The sequence below is a fragment of the Schistocerca serialis genome, chromosome 12, assembly GCF_023864345.2.
Source record: "Schistocerca serialis cubense isolate TAMUIC-IGC-003099 chromosome 12, iqSchSeri2.2, whole genome shotgun sequence".
NCBI lineage: Eukaryota > Metazoa > Arthropoda > Insecta > Orthoptera > Acrididae > Schistocerca > Schistocerca serialis.
The window spans coordinates 41,668,027-41,692,783 of record NC_064649.1 but is presented as its reverse complement, the minus strand read 5'-3'; positions in this window follow the sequence as shown (position 1 = coordinate 41,692,783).

Here is a 24,757-nt window from a genome sequence, read left to right as displayed (position 1 = left end):
GGTCGAGATCCAGTGACTGTTAGCAGAATATAGAATTGATGGGTTCAGGAGAGTTATACGGATCGCCGTGCTGGATCCCAACGGCCTCGTATCACTATCAGTCGAGATGACAGGCGTCTTATCCGCATGGCTGTAACGGTTCGTGCAGCCACGTCTTGATCCCAGGATCAACAGATGGGGACGTTTGCAAGACAATAACCATCTGCACGAACAGTTCGACGACGTTTGCAGCAGTATGGACTATCAGCTCGGAGGCCATAGCTGCGGTTACCCTTGACGCTGCATCATTGGCAGGAGTGCCTGCGATGGTGTACTCAATGACGAACCTCGGTGCACGAATGGCAAAACGTCATTTTTTCGGATGAATCCAGGTTCTGTTTATAGCATCATGATGGTCGCATCCGTGTTTGGCGACGTTGTGGTGAACGCACATTGGAAGCGTGTATTCGTTATCGCCATACTGGCGTATCACCCGACGTGATGGTATGGGGTGCCATTGGTTACACGTCTCGGTCACCTCTCGTTCGCACTGACGTTACATTTCAGATGTGTTGCGACCCGTGGCTCTACCCTTCATTCGATCCCTGCGAAAGCCTACATTTAAGCAGGATAATGCACGACCGCATGTTGCAGGTGCTGTACCTGCCTTTCTGGATACAGAAAATGTTCGACTGCTGCCCTGGCCAGCACATTCTCCAGATCTCTCACCGGCCGATAACGTCTGGTCAATGGTGGCCGAGCAACTGGCTCGTCACAATACGCCAGTCGCTACTCTATGCACCCAAATTGCGTGAAAATGTGATCACATGTCTGTTCTAGTATAATATATTTGTGCAATGAATTTCCATTTATCATCTGCATTTCTTCTTGGTATAGCAGTTTTAATGGCCAGTAGTGTAGTTCCAGTACGTTCGCCAGGTACATAGTGCTCCCCTTCGATGTCCCGACATCATCTGGAAAGTTCGGTGTCTTCTCGACTGCGCCTCTGACGTCACAGACCAATGAACCCAAATCCACAGATTGCAAGATGGTAGCTTCACAGCGCCGCATGCGTCACCGCTGTGGGCCGATTGCTCATTTCCTGATTCGCGGCAGCTGCGGCGCTACGGTGGCGCCGCGGGTTAGCGCTGTGGCGACTCGCGGAATATCTGTGGCGAGTGGATTCTGGCTGGGTGGCTGCGGGAACAACGCGAGCGGATCCAGAGACTGAAAGCGAACGTGTCGCTGCAAACGGCGCACAAAGTGTCGTTATGGCGACTCGATAGATACTGACTAAAACCTGACGGTTTGTAGCTCTTGATATTCTCGACAGCTAAATCAGTTTGATAACAAATGCTGTGTATTTACTGGGACACAAACTCACCACTCTTTCCTTGACAGAAACTCAGCCCTTTTTACATGGATCTTAGCTAGAATTAACGTGAGGGCGATCCCATATCCAGAGTAGTTGTGTACACTCAGTATGATTGAACTCCACGTTGCATCTCATAGCTGAAGACATAATATCCACAAGGCATCGTGACCACATCCAACATAGGCTACAGAAATTCCAACACCACTTGGGGCACTTTTTATTTCATTGCTGTGATGTCCGACCGTTTAGTACTTTAAGCGTCTCATTACCTAATCTAATTCCAGCAGCATCACCCGATTTAATTCGATTACATTCCATTATCCCCGTTTTGCTTTTATTGATGTTCATCTTATATCATCCTTTCAAGACACTGTCCATTCCGTTCAACTGCTCTTCCAGGTCCTTTGCTGTCTCTGACAGAATTACAATGTCGTCGGCGAACCTCAAAGTTTTTATTTCTTCTCCATGGATTTTAATTTCTACTCCGAATTTTTCTTTTGTTTCCTTTACTGCTTGCTCAATATACAGATTGAATAACATCGGGGAGTGACTACAACCCTGTCTCACTCCCTTCCCAACAACTGCCTCTCTTACATGTCCCTCGACTCTTATTAACTGACATCTGGTTCCTGTACAATTTGTAAATAGGCTTTCGCTCCCTGTGTTTCATCCCTGCCACCTTCAGAATTTGAAAGAGAGTATTCCAGTCAACATTGTCAGAAGCTTTCTCTAAGTCTACAAATGCTAGAAACGTAGGTTTGCCTTTCCTTAATCTATTTTATAAGATAAGTCGTAGGGTCAGTATTGCCTCAAGTATTCCAACATTTCTAGGGAATCCAAACTGATCTCCCCCGAGGTTTTTCCATTCGTCTGTAAAGGATTCGTGTTAGTATTTTCCATCCGTGGCTTATTAAATTGATAGTTCGATGATTTTCACATCTGTCAACACCTGCTTTCTTTGGGATTGGAATTATAATATTCTTCTTGAAGTCTGAGGGTATTTCGCCTGTCTCATACATCTTGCTCACCAGATTGTAGAGTTTTGTTAGGCCTGGCTCTCCCATGTCCCAGTCCGTCACAAATTTTCAGATGTCTAAAACAGCTGACGTGAATAAAGTATTCACAGATTGTGAATTCGTGTTGTAAGATACCTTTTACTAAATTTGCTGCGACGTCTTTTGTGATTCTACAATTTATTGTGAACGTTCCTTCTTCAACAGTTATCGCAGCCCAGTGCTACAGCTTTATATTCCATTTTGCAGCCTTTATTCTGCCGGTCCTCCAACTGGTTGTCTGGTGACCCCCACCTATCTCAATTTGGCTGACCTCTTCCAACAAGGGGATCCTAATACACAACCCACGGCTCATGATGTTACCTTCTCTTCTGACTTCCTCTTGCACAGGTTGAGTCAACGATTTCTCGATGCATATTTCTGTCAAAGGCATCTAGCACTGCAATAAATTTTGATGCTAATGATAAAGTACACATATCGTACCCAAACTCTAGTCTTATAAATATTTTACAGAAGTTTAATAGCTGTTATTAATTTCTATTTAATTTCATAAGGAGTGGGGTGACTGTCAATACCAGATTTTTAAATTTCTTTCGAAAGCTGGTCAGCTCTTTGCATGCTGTTGTCGTAAGCATCTAGGGAGAGTGGTTGAACGATAGTTAAACCACGAGTAACCAACAAGTTTTTGGATGTTCAGACCTCATCGCGGAGTGTGGAGATTTGTGGTTTGTCGACTCTGTGAAGCAGGATGGGCGACGATCTGTGGCACCTCTGACGACAGAGTACATTGATGGTGAAGGCAAAACTGTTTTTGACCACAGTGGTCTGCGTAGACAGTTGAACGTGGGGTTCCAGAGCAGACGAGACCTGTGTATTGGTATGTCGACCGAACGACATCGTCAATTAAGACTGCAGTGGGTACAGGATCATCGAGATTAAATCGTGGATCAATGGATCAAGTGGCCCAGTCAGATGAATGAAGTTTCTTATTGCACGAGGTAGATGGTCGAGTTCAGACATGTAGACTTAGAGGCCAATGGATGCTGACAACATTCACTCCGCTGCGGCAGTAGACCGGCTGGGGCAGTATGTGGGTACATTGACCTGGTCTTCTGTGGGACCTGTGGAAGGAATGGAAGGCACCATGACAACTGTGGAGTGTGTGAACACTATTGCAGACCAGCTTCCATTCATGCTTCACGTCTTTTCTGATGGCATCTTCCTGCATAGTAACTGTATGTGTCACAATGGAAGACTCGTGGTACAGTGGTGTGGTGTGCGTAATGTAAGACCTTCGGTACACACACCATCAGATTATTTGACTTGTAGCTCTAACGAAGTAGGCGAGTGTCAGCAATATGTCTCGTGGTCTTATCGTGGCGTGTTTATCTTCTGCCGTTAGGTCAGACGATAGAAATGCCACTTGCATGCTTAGAGTAGCAGATTGCCGGTGACCAACTTTAAACAGAACTTGATTAATTTTCACACACATTTATTAAAATAATAAAAAGCATAGACATTACGTAACTTGATTCTGTATGCAGTTTACAATTGACAATCTGAAGTTCCTTTGGTCTTGGTACGTTAATCTTATTCTCATATATCTCTGATACTTGACAAAGTATCTATACATTTCTCTTCATGGCTATATACAGGAATATGGTAATCTTATTAGGCGCAGACTATAGACTGGTGCAGACTAATGCAGACTAATGCAGACTGGTGCAGAAAAATGCAGGCTGACTAATCAGAGGTCTGTACACTCGTTATAATATCTCGCACGTTCAGATATCACTGCGCGAGTGTGATCCGCGAAGACAAAAGGTTCTACGTTAGCAGCAATCTCATTGACTGCGTTACATATTGATACGCGGATCGGCGGAAGCAGAATTTTGTCCGTCTCTAAGGTAGCGCCACCTCGTAGTGCGGAGACGGACGAGCGCTGCGCCTGCGCTATTGTGCTTAGAGGGGCGTGCTCTAGTGGGAAAGTTGTGTACGCGCTGACTACGCGGAAGTATGTACACAACAAGTGGTTTGACGAGCGTAACAGTGAACTCACGTTGACTCCGAGTGATCTCATCCTGACGGAACACATCTATGTTGTGACTGGGCACTAACTGTGTGCCCGCAAACTACCGACCCGTCATTTGCGGGCAAAGACTAACTTGTGCGTTCGCATCTGGTGCCACATATCAGCTGAAACCTACCAATGAATTATTAAATTTGTACCACATAGAATGGCTGCTATCTTGCGTTCCAAAGGTAAACCAACACGCTACGAAGCAGGTGTTGAAAACATTTCGGCGCAACAGTGTATTTTTTGTGTTGTCACTGATATTTATTTATATACTCCACCAACCTCCCAGTTTGTTTCTGGGTTAGGATTAAAACTGTGCTTTTAAGTAAAGCACACGGTAATGTAGTCCCCCACTTTTTTCTTTGAGTCACCAGCCTTCTGACTGGTCTCACGTACCCCACCAAGAATTTCTATCTTGCACTAACCTCTTCATCTCAGAGTAGCATTTGCGACTTACGCCATGAGTTATTTGTCATTGTGTTCCAATCTCTGCCTTCGCCTACACTTTTTACCCTGCATATCTTCCTCAAATACGGGATGTTCAAAAATTCTCTCCGCAGTGCCGTATGATTGTTAGCTGCGCGTGCCGTACACCACAGTGAATATAGCGAAATGAAACTCAGTGAAATGCAAGTTATTAATTTATTGAATATTCATTTTTACTTACAAATTTACACATTAAATGTTGAAAGTATTCCCCCCCCCCCCCCCCGCCCCCCTGTTGTTGAACATACATTTCAATTCGTCTCATCATGTAACATTGCTTCTGTCACAGAAGCAGTGAAAGTGGATTTTGGACGGTTTTTATATACAGTTGCTTTCGCTGCACTCCAGGAGAAAAAGTCATGTGGTGTTAGGTCAGGCGATCGTGGATGCCAAAGTCCCTGTGAAATTGTGCGATCACCAAAAACATCAGCAAGCCGTGACACAGAAACGCGAGCTGTATGCGCGGTTGAAAATAACCGTTCAGTATTTCACGTAACACAAGTTATCCTATGAATGGGTACTGCAGTATCGTGGTGCGTTTATTGTTTCGTTGAAAAATATGGAACCCCCAATCCGACGTCTAGAAATTGCAATCCAAACTCCTATTTTCACAGAATGAGGGTGTTCCTCATGAATACAGAATGACCCGGCCGGAGTGACCGAGCTGTTCTAGGCGCTACAGACTGCAGCCGCGCGACCACTACGGTCGGAGGTTCGAATCCTGTCTCGGGCATGGATGTATGTGATGTTTTTAGGTTAGTTAGGTTTAAGTAGTTCTAAGTTCTAGGGGACTGATGACCTCAGAAGCTAAGTCCCATAGTTCTCAGAGCCATTCGAATACAGAACGGATTTGCAGTACTCCACATACGAGAATTTCCCGAGTTCAGGTACCCGGATAAATGAAACTACGCCTCATCAGTGAAAAACGTTTCATTAAGAATATCCCTTCCATTTTGAACGAAATTTTAACCATTGACAATAATGCAGTCTGTTGCCATGATCAGTATTTTTCACCTCTTGCACGACTGTCACTTTGTATGGGAAAAGTTCTAATTTCTTCCTTATAGCTGTGTGGGCCGTTCCGACACTAACATCGATTTCCTGGGCGAGTTTTCTTACTGCCTTGTTCGGACTCATGGACATTTTATCGGAAATATCGAGAAGTTTATCCTCAGACAAAACGATAGGACGACCACTTCTCAGTGCGTCTGTCACTGAACCCCTACTTCGAAATTTGTTAATCAAATCTCGCACAGTATCGCAGTGTGGGAGTTTTGTCTACGGGAAAACTGAATTAAATGTTTGACGAACTGAAACTGTGTATTTACTGGCAGCTTTGAACACTGGTTCGACTAAAAACACACGTTCTTCAATGGTTAGCATTTTAACAGTGACAATAATGAAACAAACGAACAAAGGAACTGAACTTAGACGTTCACGTCAACACGTAACGACACACACCAACTTTAGGTCTACTACTGACGCTGGCTGAGATAAACGAAACAGTGGAATGTTGGGAGAGTCCACTTGAAGGGAAGTAACCCAGGCAGGCGAACAATCATACGGTACTGCGGAGAGACTTATTGAACACCTCGTACTACAGATCTTATTTCCTGACGTTGTAATATATGTCTTATCATCATGTCCTCTATTCTTGACAGTGTTTTCCATACGTCCCTTTCTTCTCCGATTTTGAGTAGAACCCCGTCCCGTACCTTATCAGTCCACCTAATTTTCAGCATGTAGCACCACATCTCCAACACATAGATTCTACTCTGTTCTCTATCACCCGCAGTTCATAATTCAATGCTGTGCTCCAAACGTACATTTCAGAAATTTATTCCTCAAATTAAGGCCTACATTTGACACCAATAGACTTCTCTTGGCCAAGAATGCCCTCTTTGAAACTTCCTGGCAGATTAAAACTGTGCGCCGGACCGAGACTCGAACTCTGGACCTTTGCCTTTCACGGGCAAGTGCTCTACCAACTGAGCTACCCAAGCACGACTTACGCCCCGTTCTTACAGCTTTTATTCCGCAAGTACCTCGTCTCCTACCCCTCTAGCTCAGTTGTTAGAGAACTTGCCCGCGAAAGGCAAAGGTTCCGAGTTCGAGTCTCTGCCAGGAAGTTTCATATCAGCGCACACCCCGCTGTAGAGTGAAAATTTCATTCTAGAATGCCCTGTTTGCTTGTGCTGGTCTACTTTTCATGTCTTCCTTTCTCTCTCCAACATGGGTTATTTTGCGGCCTAGGTAGCGAAATTGCTTAACTTCGTCTACTTCGTGATCACTAATTTTCTGCTAATCTTCTCGCTATTCTCATTTCTGCTGCTTCTTATTACTTTTGTCTTTAACTGGAAATCCTCGAGTCATATTGTGTACTCATTATACTGTTCATTCCACTCAAAAGATACTGTAATTCTTCTTCAGTTTAACTGGGGATAGCAGAGTCATCAGGAATTCTTTTCACTGATAGCATTTTACCCACGATTTTAACCACAGCGTTGAACTATTTCATTTCCGTCATTGCTTCTTCGATGTGTAGATCGAACAGTAGGGGTGAAAGGCTGCATCGCTGTCTTACAGCCTTTTTAATGCGAGCGCATCGTCCTTGGTCTTCCCCTTTTATTGTTCACCTTTTGTTCTTGTGCGTATTGTGTATTACCCGCCATTCCCGTAGCTTTCTCCAATTTTTCTCACAATTTAGGACATCTTGCGCAATTTTACGTTGTCGAATGCTTTTTATCGGTCGATATATCTGATGAATGTGTCTTGATTTTTCTTCAGTCTTGCTTCCATTATCAACTGCAATGTCAGGACTGTCTTTCTAGTACCTTTAACTCCCCTAAAGCCGAACTGATAGAAATCTACAAGATCTTCAGTTTACCTTTGCATTCTTTCATTTTTTATCCTTTTCAGCCGCTTGGATGCATGACCTGTTAAGCTGATTGTGCTATAGTTCTCGCAATTATTCGATTTTTCTGTCTTCGGAATTGTGTGGACGATATTTTTCCGAAAGTTTGACAGTCGCAAATAGTCGTTTTGTTGCCACTTTCGCTAGTGATTTTAAATATTCCGATGGGTTGTTGTTTATTCCTTCTGCCTTATTTTATATTACGTCTTCCAGAGCCGTCTACATTCTGACTATAAGATTGGATCATCTCCGCCTTGGTTATCGATTCTAACTTCTCCCTATCTCATGTCGTCAGACAATTCCTCCTCCTCATAGAGTCCTCCATTGTACACTTTCCATCTAGCCGCTCTCTCACCTGCGTTTAACAGTGGAATTCCTATTGCACTGTTAATGTTACCACCCTTAGTTTTAACTTCATCGAAGGTGTTTTCAACTTTCTGTACGCTGAGTCAGTCTCTTTTTCCATTACTTCACATCTTTCCAGCTGTCATTTCACCTTGTCTGTCTTGCTACATGTTTCATTTCTAAGAGATGTAAATTTCTAAATTCAAGTGATTAGTTTTTGAGGGAAAAAATCGGACCTTTTATAACTCTAATGCACCTCGTAATTATGCTTTGGTATTACGTAAATATACACATTAAAGATCTCTCCAAACGCGTCTTTTTTAGTACCTTTTGCTGTGTTACATAGTCGAGAATGGTGACGTCACTGGCTGAAGAAGAAGTTACCATACACTGCTCCATTGCAATTATGTCTTTAGCCTTGCCTGGCATTCTCCTTCATTGCTGCCGCGCGGGATTAGCCGAGCGGTATGGGGCGCTGCAGTCATGGACTGTGCGGCTGGTCCCGGCGGAGGGTCGAGTCCTCCCTCGGGCATGGGTGTGTGGGTGTTTGTCCTTAGGATAATTTAGGTTAAGTAGTGTGTAAGCTTAGGGACTGATGACCTTAGCAGTTAAGTCCCATAAGATTTAAAAAAAAAAAAAAATTCCTTCATTGCTGTCGGGTTTGGGGGCTTCAGGTTCCTCTTTAGTTTCAGACTAGACTCATGTTCCGATTTGTTGGATTAGATTAGATGAACTTCTCGTTCCAAAGTGAGGACATCTTCCTAATAAACTACCAAATGAAGTGCACATCAACTCATACTGCGCTGCTATCGGTCTTGTGGTATTCTATATATTCTATTATTCGCGGTAAAGTAACACTCACAAGAACTCAGGCGCAGAAAGAAACGTGCCAACAAGGCATTGTATCCAGCAAACGCCACTAGCAAGAAGAGAAATTCTTAGCACCTAAAGTTACCACGATGTGTTTTGCGTGCTTAATTCCTGCAGTCGCTACGGGGTGCCACTTGCGCTACCGTATTCCAGATGCTCAGGAATCTAACATACCTTTGCTACATTAGGTAGAACTGCTAATGCCAGAAACAGACAACTTTCGTCATCGCTATCAAAATATTAATATTTTACATCAACATCAGTACACACTCCGCAGTCCATAATATGCTGCGTGGCAGAGTGTGCTTTGAACCCCTACTAATCATTACTCCTCTCGCAAACAGAACGAGGGAGAAATGGCTGTCTATATGCCACCATATGAGCCCTGATTTTTCACCTCATATCTTCTTGTCCTGCCGGCCGAAGTGGCCGTGCGGTTAAAGGCGCTGCAGTCTGGAACCGCAAGACCGCTACGGTCGCAGGTTCGAATCCTGCCTCGGGCATGGATGTTTGTGATGTCTTTAGGTTAGTTAGGTTTAACTAGTTCTAAGTTCTAGGGGACTAATGACCTCAGCAGTTGAGTCCCATAGTGCTCAGAGCCATTTGAACCATTTTTCTTCTTGTCCCTTACGCGAAATGTACGATGATAGCAGTAGAATCCTTTTGCAGTCGGCTTCAAATGCCGGTTCTCCAAAATTTCGCAGTATTGTTCCTCGAAAAGAACGTCGCATTCCCTCCAGGGATTCCCGTTTGAATTAACAGAGCATCTCTGTAATACATACATTATGATAGAACCTACCAATAACTGAAATCTGGTTTCGAGGACAGAGCGGATCAGGTTGTGGAAAGGGGCCAAGGTCAGTTACTGTTAGCTATACAAGAACACACAACTTTATTGCTTGAACCAAAGCACAGCTTCCTCTTTAAAACAACAAACGTCAATTCACGGCTGAGGGGCCAAGTAACTTCTCCAAAATAAGTTTAAATGATTGTCAGGATTTAGAGTAACGGCTGAAGGCCTTATTTAAGTAAAATTACAATATCTTCTCGGCTAAAGACCGAAATAATATTTGAGATCAGCTAAGGGAATTCTTTAAAAGAATGAGACGACCAACCAACGATCGTCCCGCTCCAATCTCTTTCCGTCGGACAGCTCATGTGTTTATTACATTCGAACTGAGAATATGCCTGAGAATACGGCACCAAACAGATTTTAGGGGTACTGGACTGTAATTTTGCGAGTCTGTCCTTATATACAGGTGTCACCTACACTTTTTTCCAGTTGCTTGGTACTTTGCACTGGACTAGAGATTATAAATGCAACCTCAATTAGGGGCAATTACTGTAGAGTAGGTACTCTTTATCAAACCGAACTGAGATTCCATTGGCTGGCCGTGGTGGCCATGCGGTTCTGGCGCTGCAGTCCGGAACCGCGGGACTGCTACGGTCGCAGGTTCGAATCCTGCCTCGGGCATGGGTGTGTGTGATGTCCTTAGGTTAGTTAGGTTTAAGTAGTTCTAAGTTCTAGGGGACTGATGACCTAAGATGTTGAGTCCCATAGTGTTCAGAGCCATTTGAACCATTTTTTGATATTCCATTGACACATGGTGACTTATTTGTTTTCAACCCTTTCAGTCCAAACAAAATGATGCCCATTCATTGTCTAACTTCATAAGTGGGATTGCTAAGAACTGCTTATCTGTGCTTTCTAGCAAAAATACTCTCCTAGCCGTCTTGATTGATTTATTTTTAGTTACCATAGTAGCTATAATATAAAATTATGACATGTTAAAAGTCGATTAATGACTCCTCAGAGCATAATAGGCGTATACAGAGATAGGAAGTCGATAGGAAAGTTTCAGTATGCTGACTTCCTTTAGTGTAGTAGAATGTGAAAACCAGGTGGAAGTTGGTAGGACACAGTCTGAACGTAGAGAGCCTCTGGAGGGGCCCTTAAGAGCTGACTGTCAAAGACGCCACGCTGCCAGACGTCTGCTATGTGCAGCTAACACGCACTTGGAGGTACAGCCTCAAGAGTAGTTACTACCTGTTCTTTTCTGAACAGGTAGTAACATCACATCTGAACAGGTAGTAACATCACTAAATATCAAAAGATGACTGTCATTACTTAAATCCGTATTGGTCATATTAGAAATGCATGCTGAAAAATTCTTTAATCCATTACTCAGAAATATATTCTAATATGTCCATTGGGGCAGCTGCACATCAGAGCCTTTAACTAAGAACCGTGCCTGGGAAAATTTGGTACAGAAATCTAATTTCCCCCTGACCCATACTGACTGCGGAGGCTCATAGCATGGCAGCAACCAGTGGCACGGATGCCTCCCGGGGGCAGGATGAGACACAAAGGACGGCATGTGGGGTGAGTGCAGTTTAATGAAAACCGAGGTCTCTCTGCCAGGTATGCAGGTGGGGGCCGAAGTTTGCGTGTAAACAGGCCAGCAGGGAGCGGCGTCCAGGGGTCACGCTGTGCAAACAGGGCCACCCAGCCACCGGTTGGCCTACTCACCGCACTGCCCCCCCTCCCAGCCACCCCAACACACACCCTCACCATGGCCGCTAACCTCTGCCTCCCCACCCTCCATCCCCACCCCCTTCCCCACACCCAGTTACCAGCAACATAGCAGAAATGGGCCTCCGACAGGGGTGAGCTGACTGCCCGGGGCAATACCTTTGTAAAAGGGGTCTTGTCTCTTTTGCCAGCCTGAAGCAGCAGTCAATAACAGCATGCTCTCACACACAGGCATATACACACACAATACACAAATAGTACACACACACAATATCCATGAGCACACTACTTTGAATGTCAAACTCATGGACATCTAATGTACTCCCTCCACTTTTCAGATTTTATGAGTCAGGTGGAAGATCAGAATGTATGGTTAAAGAGTGTCGATCATAAAATTCGTGAAAGTGTGCAAGTATTACACAACTTGTTGAATTAAATGGTCGTTCAACTGAGCACAGAATATGGGCTAAAGTGAACTTGTAGGTCGGCAAATTTTTCATTCTGTTCTGATGTTGGTAATTTATTGACATTGGTCGTAGCCAACTTGGTGATGTGGTACACTCTATATGGATATGGTAGCCAATGAAAATCACTAAATATAATGATTTCTTTTGGCAGAAGATAGGAATTGATAATATTGGTTTTCGATTTGGAAAGTTCCACAATAAATTCTCCAGAAATGGTTATCTTGTATTTTAAGATTGGTTACTGCTTCTCATTTTTATTTCATGACTGAAAAGGGACTGGATGTGGTGACAGACTGATGTTTAGCAAAGACTGAGGCCTAGGGTGCGTTGGAAAGTGAGAATTCGGTTGTGAAGTGATGAAGCTAACGAATGTGAACAGAAGAAAACTGTATGTGTTGACAGACTGACCTGTATTGTAGTCAAGGCCAAGATGAAATGTCAGAATCTGCTTGTGGGCTGGTGAAGCCATCGAATCTCAATGTGAAAAGGCTACTGCTGTAATAGAGTGATGGGCAAGATAGCCCAGGCTATGCATTCGTGACTGCAGTACCCTACATATGTGTTTTATTTCCGATTTTGGCGAATATGCTGATGAGGGGATTGAATTATGTCCTATTCAGTTCCCATTATTCAGCATGCTAGTTATCACCAACATTAGCATGTAATGCAACAGCTATGGACACCACAAGTGTACATTTACTCAGGATCTGGGCTGAGAGTCAAAGAAAAACAAATGTATCGAGGAGCAGCAGATTTGAGATAAGCTAGGAATATTACGTCACAGTTGGGGAGCAGACACTAGACAATTGAAGAAATTGTGCCACAGAACTATCCTAAGATGGCCAAGACAAGGAAGTCATAAAATAAGGCTTAGAGTGCATTTCCTGTCAAAAGGACACTACCGGTATCAAATATAATTCTTAATTTGAGAGAGGAATTTCTGAGAATCTATATGTGGAGTAGAGCTTTGGGCGGAAGCGAATTATGGTGAAATACATCAAGCTAGAGCCAGGGTGCCAGTTTCATTTTTGTCAATAAGAATAGCTGCTCAATCAAGAAGTAAAAAGATTTTTTCCCGTGTTTGTGTTACTACATTGTGAGGTTTGGTATCCAAATGAAAGTTACATTATGACAGTGCTGGATCTTTTTCTGAGTCTTGGCGTGGCCAACCGATGGCCACTGGTGACAAAGCGATCCTGTACTGCTGAGTGTGGCTGGACAACGGCCATCTGGGCCCTCAGATAAGCGACTCGCTAGCGGGATGGGTGGTCCACCCTTCAATTTCCCCCAATACTGAGTACTTTCAGCACATGCTGACTGATTCCTGCGTTATCGGATGTGGCATCATGCACAGATTGTAGTCCAGAGATTCTGGGAAATTCTGCCATGTGTTGCTAATACAGCGTGAGTAAAATAAAGTAGCGGATACGATTGGACTTAAATGTATGCATATACCCACATGCTGTGGCATACACACCGTGGGCATGCTCACCACTGATCCACATTGGTTCAGAGCGGAGTGTGGGCTGTGTTAGTATGTTAGTAGCAGTGCAAAGGGGACGACTGTACTCACAGTGGAGCAGTGGGTGTTCGTTGTGGAAAGTTGTGTGAGAACAAAGTCATGGAAATGGTGCACTCAGATGTTTGCTGAGAAGTTTAATTGTGTCAAAGTGCCAGCAAAGAGTGCCATGCAACGCTTAGTTCGAAAATGGTGTCAGAGAGGATCTGTTTTGAACAATTAAGTAGAAAAAACATTCCTAAACGTGCCCGCACACTAGAAAAAGAGCCAAGAGATGAACGGTGATCACTTTCAACATCTGCTATAGCCAGGTTAGTACCGTATTTCCTTTCCTCTGCTGGGTTTCTTTGTGCCCAGGAATTCTGTTCTCCATGGCACTTTTATCTGCCCCACCCTGTATATTGTGAAAGGCGTAGCAGGATCATTGTGTAAACATTAGACTTGCTTCATATTCCACCACATTGCTGATGGTGCTGGTCTGGTGATCCGAGATGAAACTTCGCGAAAAGTGGGGTGGTTGGTTGGGCTGCAGATAAGATCCTGAGCAGGACATGGAATTCTATGTACATCTACATCTATACCATGCAAACCACTGTGAAGTGCATGGCCAAAGGTACTTCTACTGTAGTAGTCATTAGGTCTTTTTCCCTGTTCCAATCGTGTATGGAGCATTGGACGAGTGATTCTTCAGATGTGTCAGTGCGTACTATAATTAACCTAATCTTGTCCTCACAATCTTCGTGGGAGTGAGGTGGGATTGTATAATATTTCTAGAGCCATCATACAAAGCAGGTTCTTCAAAATTTGTAAGAAGGCTTTCTATATTTTCAAGAGCGTGCCACTTGAGTTTCTTCAGTATTGCTGTGACACTGCCATGAGTCAAAGAAATCGGTAGCCATTCACGTTCCCCCTGTTAGTCCTCTTTGGTATGGGTCCCACAGTCTTGAGTAATATTCCAGAATAAGTGATTTCTAAGCAATCTCCTTTGCAGCCCCATTGCATTTCCTCGATGTTCTAACAACACCTCTAACAACACCTCCCCCCCCATGAACCATGGACCTTGCCGTTGGTGGGGAGGCTTGCGTGCCTCAGCGATACAGATAGCCGTACCGTAGGTGCAACCACAACGGAGGGGTATCTGTTGAGAGGCCAGACAAACGTGTGGTTCCTGAAGAGGGGCAGCAGCCTTTTCAGTAGTTGCAAGGGCAACAGTCTGGATGATTGACTGATCTGGCCTTGTAACAATAACCAAAACGGCCTTGCTGTGCTGGTACTGCGAACGGCTGAAAGCAAGGGGAAACTACAGCCGTAATTTTTCCCGAGGGCATGCAGCTTTACTGTATGATTACATGATGATGGCGTCCTCTTGGGTAAAATATTCCGGAGGTAAAATAGTCCCCCATTCGGATCTCCGGGTGGGGACTACTCCAGAGGATGTCGTTATCAGGAGAAAGAAAACTGGCGTTCTACGGATCGGAGCGTGGAATGTCAGATCCCTTAATCGGGCAGGTAGGTTAGAAAATTTAAAAAGGGAAATGGATAGGTTGAAGTTAGATATAGTGGGAATTAGTGAAGTTCGGTGGCAGGAGGAACAAGACTTCTGGTCAGGTGACTACAGGGTTATAAACACAAAATCAAATAGGGGTAATGCAGGAGTAGGTTTAATAATGAATAGGAAAATAGGAATGCGGGTAAGCTACTACAAACAGCATAGTGAACGCATTATTGTGGCCAAGATAGATACGAAGCCCACACCTACTACAGTAGTACAAGTTTATATGCCAACTAGCTCTGCAGATGACGAAGAAATTGAAGAAATGTATGATGAAATAAAAGAAATTATTCAGATTGTGAAGGGAGACGAAAATTTAATAGTCATGGGTGACTGGAATTCGAGTGTAGGAAAAGGGAGAGAAGGAAACATAGTAGGTGAATATGGATTGGGGGACAGAAATGAAAGAGGAAGCCGCCTGGTCGAATTTTGCACAGAGCACAACATAATCATAACTAACACTTGGTTTAAGAATCATGAAAGAAGGTTGTATACATGGAAGAACCCTGGAGATACTAAAATGTATCAGATAGATTATATAATGGTAAGACAGAGATTTAGGAACCAGGTTTTAAATTGTAAGACATTTCCAGGGGCAGATGTGGACTCTGACCACAATCTATTGGTTATGACCTGTAGATTAAAACTGAAGAAACTGCAAAAAGGTGGGAATTTAAGGAGATGGGACCTGGATAAACTAAAAGAACCAGAGGTTGTACAGAGATTCAGGGAGAGCATAAGGGAGCAATTGACAGGAATGGGGGAAATAAATGCAGTAGAAGAAGAATGGGTAGCTTTGAGGGATGAAGTAGTGAAGGCAGCAGAGGATCAAGTAGGTAAAAAGACGAGGGCTAGTAGAAATCCTTGGGTAACAGAAGAAATATTGAATTTAATTGATGAAAGGAGAAAATATAAAAATGCAGTAAGTGAAACAGGCAAAAAGGAATACAAACGTCTCAAAAATGAGATCGACAGGAAGTGCAAAATGGCTAAGCAGGGATGGCTAGAGGACAAATGTAAGGATGTAGAGGCCTATCTCACTAGGGGTAAGATAGATACTGCCTACAGGAAAATTAAAGAGACCTTTGGAGATAAGAGAACGACTTGTACGAATATCAAGAGCTCAGATGGAAACTCAGTTCTAAGCAAAGAAGGGAAAGCAGAAAGGTGGAAGGAGTATATAGAGGGTCTATACAAGGGCGATGTACTTGAGGACAATATTATGGAAATGGAAGAGGATGTAGATGAAGATGAAATGGGAGATATGATACTGCGTGAAGAGTTTGACAGAGCACTGAAAGACCTGAGTCGAAACAAGGCTCCCGGAGTAGACAATATTCCATTGGAACTACTGACGGCCGTGGGAGAGCCAGTCCTGACAAAACTCTACCATCTGGTGAGCAAGATGTATGAAACAGGCGAAATACCCTCAGACTTCAAGAAGAATATAATAATTCCAATCCCAAAGAAAGCAGGTGTTGACAGATGTGAAAATTACCGAACTATCAGCTTAATAAGTCACAGCTGCAAAATACTAACACGAATTCTTTACAGACGAATGGAAAAACTAGTAGAAGCCAACCTCGGGGAAGATCAGTTTGGATTCCGTAGAAACACTGGAACACGTGAGGCAATACTGACCTTACGACTTATCTTAGAAGAAAGATTAAGGAAAGGCAAACCTACGTTTCTAGCATTTGTAGACTTAGAGAAAGCTTTTGACAATGTTGACTGGAATACTCTCTTTCGAATTCTAAAGGTGGCAGGGGTAAAATACAGGGAGCGAAAGGCTATTTACAATTTGTACAGAAACCAGATGGCAGTTATAAGAGTCGAGGGACATGAAAGGGAAGCAGTGGTTGGGAAGGGAGTAAGACAGGGTTGTAGCCTCTCCCCGATGTTGTTCAATCTGTATATTGAGCAAGCAGTAAAGGAAACAAAAGAAAAATTCGGGGTAGGTATTAAAATTCATGGAGAAGAAATAAAAACTTTGAGGTTCGCCGATGACATTGTAATTCTGTCAGAGACAGCAAAGGACTTGGAAGAGCAGTTGAATGGAATGGACAGTGTCTTGAAAGGAGGATATAAGATGAACATCAACAAAAGCAAAACAAGGATAATGGAATGTAGTCTAATTAATTCGGGTGATGCTGAGGGAATTAGATTAGGAAATGAGGCACTTAAAGTAGTAAAGGAGTTTTGCTATTTGGGGAGCAAAATAACTGATGATGGTCGAAGTAGAGAGGATATAAAATGTAGGCTGGCAATGGCAAGGAAAGCGTTTCTGAAGAAGAGAAATTTGTTAACATCCAGTATAGATTTAAGTGTCAGGAAGTCATTTCTGAAAGTATTCGTATGGAGTGTAGCCATGTATGGAAGTGAAACATGGACGATAAATAGTTTGGACAAGAAGAGAATAGAAGCTTTCGAAATGTGGTGCTACAGAAGAATGCTGAAGATTAGATGGGTAGATCACATAACTAATGAGGAAGTATTGAATAGGATTGGGGAGAAGAGGAGTTTGTGGCACAACTTGACCAGAAGAAGGGATCGGTTGGTAGGACATGTTCTGAGGCATCAAGGGATCACCAATTTAGTATTGGAGGGCAGCGTGGAGGGTAAAAATCGTAGAGGGAGACCAAGAGATGAATACACTAAGCAGATTCAGAAGGGTGTAGGTTGCAGTAGGTACTGGGAGATGAAAAAGCTTGCACAGGATAGAGTAGCATGGAGAACTGCATCAAACCAGTCTCAGGACTGAAGACCACAACAACAACATCTAACAACAAGCCGAATTCTGCTATCTGCTTTACCCTGGTGATTGTTCCATATCATGTGCCTACAAAATGCTTCCCTCCGGTATGTGTAAGAGTTTACCGACTGCATACATGGTTCACTTATACTATGACCATAGGCTACCTTCTTTATTTTGTTTTGTGAAGTGCACAGTTTTACATTTATGAACATTTACAGAAAGTTGCCAACATTTGCATCACTTTGAAATTTTATCAAAACCTGACGGAATGTTTCTGCAGTTACTTTCAGATAGTACTTCATTATAGGTAGCAGCATAATCTGCACAATGTCTGAGGCTATTATTAATATTATCCACAAGTTCTTTAATGTACACCATAAACAGCAAGCATCACAAACACTTCCCTGGGTCACACCCGAATTTACTCTTACTTCTGTCTATGATCCTTCATCTAAGGTAACTTGCCGCTTCTTGCCTACCAAGTAATACTCAATTCACTCCTAAATTTCGCTTGTTACCCTATGATCACACTTTTGATAAGAAGCATACATGTGGTACTCAGTCAAACATGTTTCGGTTCAAAATGGTTCAAATGGCTCTGAGCACTATGAGACTCAACTGCTGAGGTCATTAGTCCCCTAGAACTTAGAACTAGTTAAACCTAACTAACCTAAGGACATCACAAACATCTATGCCCGAGGCAGGATTCGAACCTGCGACCGTAGCGGTCTTGCGGTTCCAGACTGCAGCGCCTTTAACCGCACAGCCACTTCGGCCGGCCACATGTTTCGGAAATCAAGAAATACTACATCTACCTGACTGGCTAGATCGAAAGCTTTCAGTATATCATGTGAGAAAAGTTCGAGTAGGGTTTCACATGATCGTTGTTGCCGGAATCCATGCTGAAGGGCATGGTTGAAGTCATTCTCTTCAAGATATCAAATGGTTCAAATGGCTCCGAGCACTATGGGACTTAACTTCTGAGGTCATCAGTCCCCTAGAACTTAGAACTACTTAAACCTAACTAACCTAAGGACATCACACACATCCATGCCCGAGGCAGGATTCGAACCTGCGACTGTAGCGGTCACGCGGTTCCAGACTGTAGCGCCTAGAACCGCTCGGCCACCACGGCCGGGCTCAAGATATTAGCCTTTGCGTGACTAGAGTAGTGCTGCTGACAAGATTACTCTAGTATATGCTGTTACTGATATATATTTGACGATGATGGTGCTATTTTGTGTCTAACATTTGACGATGCCACTATGGCTTATAAAACATATCTGAAGATGGTCATTATAGACCGAAACCGGTAGTCTCATGACAAAAAATTTGTGGCCATAAAGTAGAGGAAATTTTGTCTAGTACAGTTACATGATTGAATTATTACAAGTTCTCTAAGATATTAAAGTCCTTTCACTGTGCTCTGAGTGATGTCTATGTAGAATCCAGATATGGCCTATGACGCCTAGGGATGCTCAGAGATGACGGATGAACACTGCACCTTGTAGACTCATAGGTAACTGGAGACTGTTCACGACTTGGCACACTGAAGAGAAATGTCCGCCGTAGTTCAGTGCTCTGGTATTTAACGAGGCAGCAACCAATCACTATCCACACACATGATGACCATGGGTTAGCAGCCATGAGCCCTTGCAGACCTTGGTATAGTTGGTACTGACAAACATACAGTGCCTCGCTATGAGTGTTTCTAGCGCTGCTTATCGATTGTTGTGCGGTACTCTCTGGAGTAGTGAGTACCATCACCACAGGCAGCCTATAAAAGCGCCAGTTGTTCAGGGAAGTTCCTGCAGATCCCCGGAAAAACCATGATTTTTGGGTGGGAAAAGTACAAATTGTGGGGATGGCCACATCTGTAATTTCTTAAAAGACATATTGAAGTTTTCTACCTTGGCTGTTTTTCGTAAGTATTCAGTTTACTATATCTTGCACAGCTGGCCAATTTCGGATTTACAGGACACTTTCAAGCACAGTAAGTGCTGATGTGGTGTACTATGATCATGTCAAGAAACAGTGATATACTCGATCTGAACAGGAGCACATAACATGTAAGCATCAGAATTATTCTATTAGTAACTCGTCGCCACCTTAGCTGTCACAACGCCAGATGCTACTGTCTATTCTCCAGACTTCAAATCGAAGCCGGGTGACAAGCCTTTGTCAGGAGTCCAGTTCATCACAAGAGTTCTCATCCTCGCTACGCCTAACCTTGATTTTTACAAAAACTTATCAGTACTTCGGCCTTGTGAACTCGACTTGTAGTGTGTTCAATTCTTCTTCTTGCATACATTGTTGTTAATGATTGACAAGTAACTAATACAAATTTTCGCTCATTTCTCAGTTGAAATTTTAAAATTCAGTGAACTAAAATTTCCCCCCAATGCACAACGCGCCTGTAACCTCTGAGTCAATAAACTCCAGCCCAGTGACTCACCCAGAGGTATAGATTTATGGGGGGAGTTCACTTGCTTTTTCTTTCCTGCTTCAACCGCTCTTTCTCTGAAGGTCACTTCGGCACAACAGTGAATGTAGCTGCCAGGAAACCATATGGACGACACGAGCCGATATGAAAGCCGTATCGAGGTTGGAGGTACCTTCGGTGTGTTTTCTCTTGTCGCGGAAAGGCCGTCCATTACTGGGTATTGGTGACAGCTGGAGGGGAGGCTCCAATCTGTGAGTAGGGGAGGGGTAGCGAGGAGGGAGGGGTGTGGGGCAGGGGGGGAGAGGAGGGGAATTGTCGCCGTCTGGCCTCTCGCCGCCGCAGCTCATAAATCATGTCTCGGCCGCTATCGGAACGGGCAGGGTCCATCTGGCAGTGGATGACTGAAGCTGACAACACGGCAGAAGGGCGAAACGTCGGGTGCTTTCAATCAGCTGCAGGCCAGGCACAGGCGGGAGGCATGTGTCACTCGGGGGAGCGTAGTGGGGGAGTCCGTACTGACAACGCTCTGCGGCATGTCACTATCAGTTGTGGACCGGTTGTGAAGAAGACAATTAAAATTTGGGAAGTTTCTGGGCACGCTTAACGTTTTAAAGAAGTGTTGCATTAAAGCTTTACAAAATCACTGAAACTGGTGCAATGTTATTCAGCGTGGAAATGGAGCAAGCAGAAAAGAAAATGTAGGATCAAATTAGTATATGAATTAATGTTAAGGGAGAAAAAAAATTTAATGTTCGACAATGACAGAGTCATTCTGTCAGAGACGCCAAAGTCGTTACGAGATCAGTCGAATGGAATAGATAGTGTTATGAAAAGAGGGTACAAGATGGACATGAACAAAAGTGAAACAAGAGAAATGGGGCACAGTTGAATTAGATCAGGTGATGCTCAGGGAAATAACATGTCACACTAATAATTTTCACCCCTAGGTGACATCATACTGCAATACGACCACAGTAGCATGTTTAGTAATCGTTTTGACTCAATTTTAAGTTAAATTCAGCAATTAATAATTTATCTTTCCTGCTTCACCACTTGAACTTCGACGGAAACTGTTTCAGATTTGCATATTTATGAACTTTCAATTTCGTCTCTGTTCATGCCAACTAATTTCTGAGTAGTTACTGAACAAATACTGTACGGTAGGCATCCATAAAAAAGGCAATTCTTTTTTGATACGACGAAGATTGAAATGAAATATACGACATTAGTTACAATAATTTGTGATAGATGCCACTTACATGCTTCATTGCGGTCCTGCAAATGTCTATAGTTTGTCGTCCCTAGAATTTTGTGTCATCTGTTGTTTGCTATGGAGAATATTCTGGATTTTAATAAGAACTAGCTGACAATTCCAGCATTGCCTGGGTATTTTATATTGCGTATGTTCTTGTAGTGTAAGATCGAAATAATTTCATTTCCTTGTATTCGTGAAAACAGTTTCGAAATTGTGAAACGTCCTCACAAAGATCCCAGGCAGTTTCTGTACGCGGGGCGCAGCTTCTTCGGGTGTCTACAATGGTATTTTGCAAACTTTTCTATAACAATACCTCTTCATAGCTCCATAAACGGCTGTTGTTTTCGCCGACAGCCGTTTGTGCTTCGCTGTGGAAAGCTGACAAAAGCGCTGCCATGTGTCAGGGATTTCCTTAAGGTGATTCGACTGTAGAATGTCTAAGTAGTAAAGTTTAAATGTATTGGAACTTCATGTATGATGAGGCATTTTTTCGTACATTTGAGAGTTTATGACGTCATACCTGTTGTATTATGTGGCGTACAATGATATGTTTGTGTAAGTACCTTCAGCTGCATATGTGGAAACTGTATGCACAATATGTTCCGAATAGATTTAGCAGCAAGGAAGTAGTAAGTTCAGACGTCACGCATGATGCGGCATTCTGTGCTTATGAAGTCATATCTTCTGATCTATGCGTCATAGAATGATATATTTGTGTAGGTACATTCAGCGACATATGTGAATACAAAATGTGTTGCGCATGGAGTTAGTAGGAAAGAAGTGATAAATTTAAACGTCATGCACAATGCGGCAGTTCCTCACCCATCACAGTCTTTTTGACGTCGGATCTCCTGAACCATGTGTGATACAGCTGCCAAGAATTCTTCAAGGTCGTATGGCCGTGGTCTATGGAACTCTTCTATCCCTGATGTTTCGTCCAAAGCTACGTCGGACATTTTTGGGGGTGCTCCAGGTCGTGCCGAGTCTTGCCGACTGATTCAGCACAACCAGGAGGACCTCCGAAGATGTCCAACGTAGCTTTGGACGAAACATCAGGGATAGAAGAGTTCCATAGACCACGGCCATACGACCCGGAAGAATTCCCGGTAGCTGAAACATCCGGTCGTGATAGCGTTCACTGTATGTATCGTACCATAGTATAATTTTGTAGGTCAATTTAGCAGCTTACGTGGATACTGTATGTGAAATTTACAGCATACAGAGTTGGTAGCACAGAAATAATAAATTTAAACGTCATGCACGATGTGGCAGTTTTCCTCGCTTTCCATTCTGTAGGGCGTCATATCTCCTGGACTATGATAGGTGCCGGCCGGTGTGGCCGTGCGGTTCTAGGCGCTGCAGTCTGGAACCGCGAGACCGCTACGGTCGCAGGTTCGAATCCTGCCTCGGGCATGGATGTGTGTGATGTCCTTAGGTTAGTTAGGTTTAACTAGTTCTAAGTTCTAGGGGACTAATGACCTCAGAAGTTGAGTCCCATAGTGCTCAGAGCCATTTGAACCATTTGATCTATGATAGGTAGGTGGTTTTTACACCAACTGCGATTGTTGACTGATAAAAAGGGATATGTGTAATAAGTGTGATGGGAATCGATCTAGTCGGTAAGGAGAGGATGTGGAACGTACACACATATATACATATATTCTTGTAAAATCTATAGACTCTGTAAAAAAATAATTCAATAGGTATCGAACAGTTTTTATATCCCTCCCGTTACCAAGTTTTTCACACCTCTATTTTACCAAGTGGGGTATTTGGACTACCCCAAAAGAGTTTTGTATTTTACTGTAATATTTGTTCTCAGATTTCGTTATTTCCATTGAATGGATTTATTTAGTATTGAAAAACAGCTTTTCAGGTTATTAGAAGTATTTAATCAGATCACAAAGTACAAAAAATTTTTTATATGTTTCACTAAATTCAGTACTCAACGAACAGAAAATTGATAATCTATGTACTTCAACAGTCACTGCAGTAAAACAACACAAGACTTTTTTCAACTTTTCAGTCAAGTACATTTTTGCACTGCATGCACTTCACAGTAACAGTTTCTTCTCTGTGTATATTACAAACAGGTGTCTTGCAGATTAAACAACAGAATCTTGTTTTCCGATCTTCGTTTCTCTTGCAGTCTTTACATCGTTGTGACGTTGGTAACTTGGAACACTGGGTCTGGATCACTGCTGTAGGAATTGGAATACCACAAGCTTTCAGTGCATCTTGTACATCTTTATGAAGACCGTTGATATTTTTGGCTCTTTCTTCCATGTTGCCTTTGCTGAGTCCAAATGCCAGTTCAGCCGTGAAGAGTTTACGTCGGCTTCGGTTATTCTTCTGACATTAGGAAATCTTTGAGTGTACAGAATCTATGGATTCAGTGCTGCAATATCTATCATTTTAGTGAAGATTATTAGTTCCTCTAACAAACTGTATTCTCTTGTCATTTTATCCCCATTATCTACAGCACCTTTGGTTTTGTTTTAGTGCAATATGATTTCGGGTTTGTGTTTACTTTCTTCACTACTCACTGTCTCTCATTGTGCTAAGTAGAGGGTAGTATTACTACCTTTCCTTTTTTTGGAACATAGGAACCTAGGGTCATGTCATTTGTGAAACCAAACATTGAAGAGTGAACTTCTCTCTTTCTGTTTGGCAAGGATTCCTCCGGAATCTCTTTCTTATTGGAACGCAAGGTACCAGCCAATGTCGTGTTTCGTTTTAGCAGTCCAGCAGCCAATGGAAAACTGGTGAAAAAATTATCAGTTGTTACACCATGACCGTTATTCATAAATGGTTCCATCAGATCCAAAACAACTTTCTGTCCTTGATTCACTTCCCGAGTATTGTCCACCATTTCTGTGTAAATTTGGATCCGTAATAAATAAGATGTCTTCACATCAGCACAAACACAAATTTTAATGCCATACTTGCCAGGCTTTCTCTTCATATAAACACTAAAAGGGCAGTTTCCTCGGTACGTTGCTAATCGTTCATCAATAGTCATGTGTTCATAAGGATAGAAGTTCTTGCACAAGTTAGAATGAAATTCGTCGAACACTACCCTGATGGCTATAGCTTGTCCTTGTTTTCTTCCATTCTCTGTGCTCTTGTGTCTCTGTTGTCAGATAGCAAGAATTTCAGTATATACAAATATCG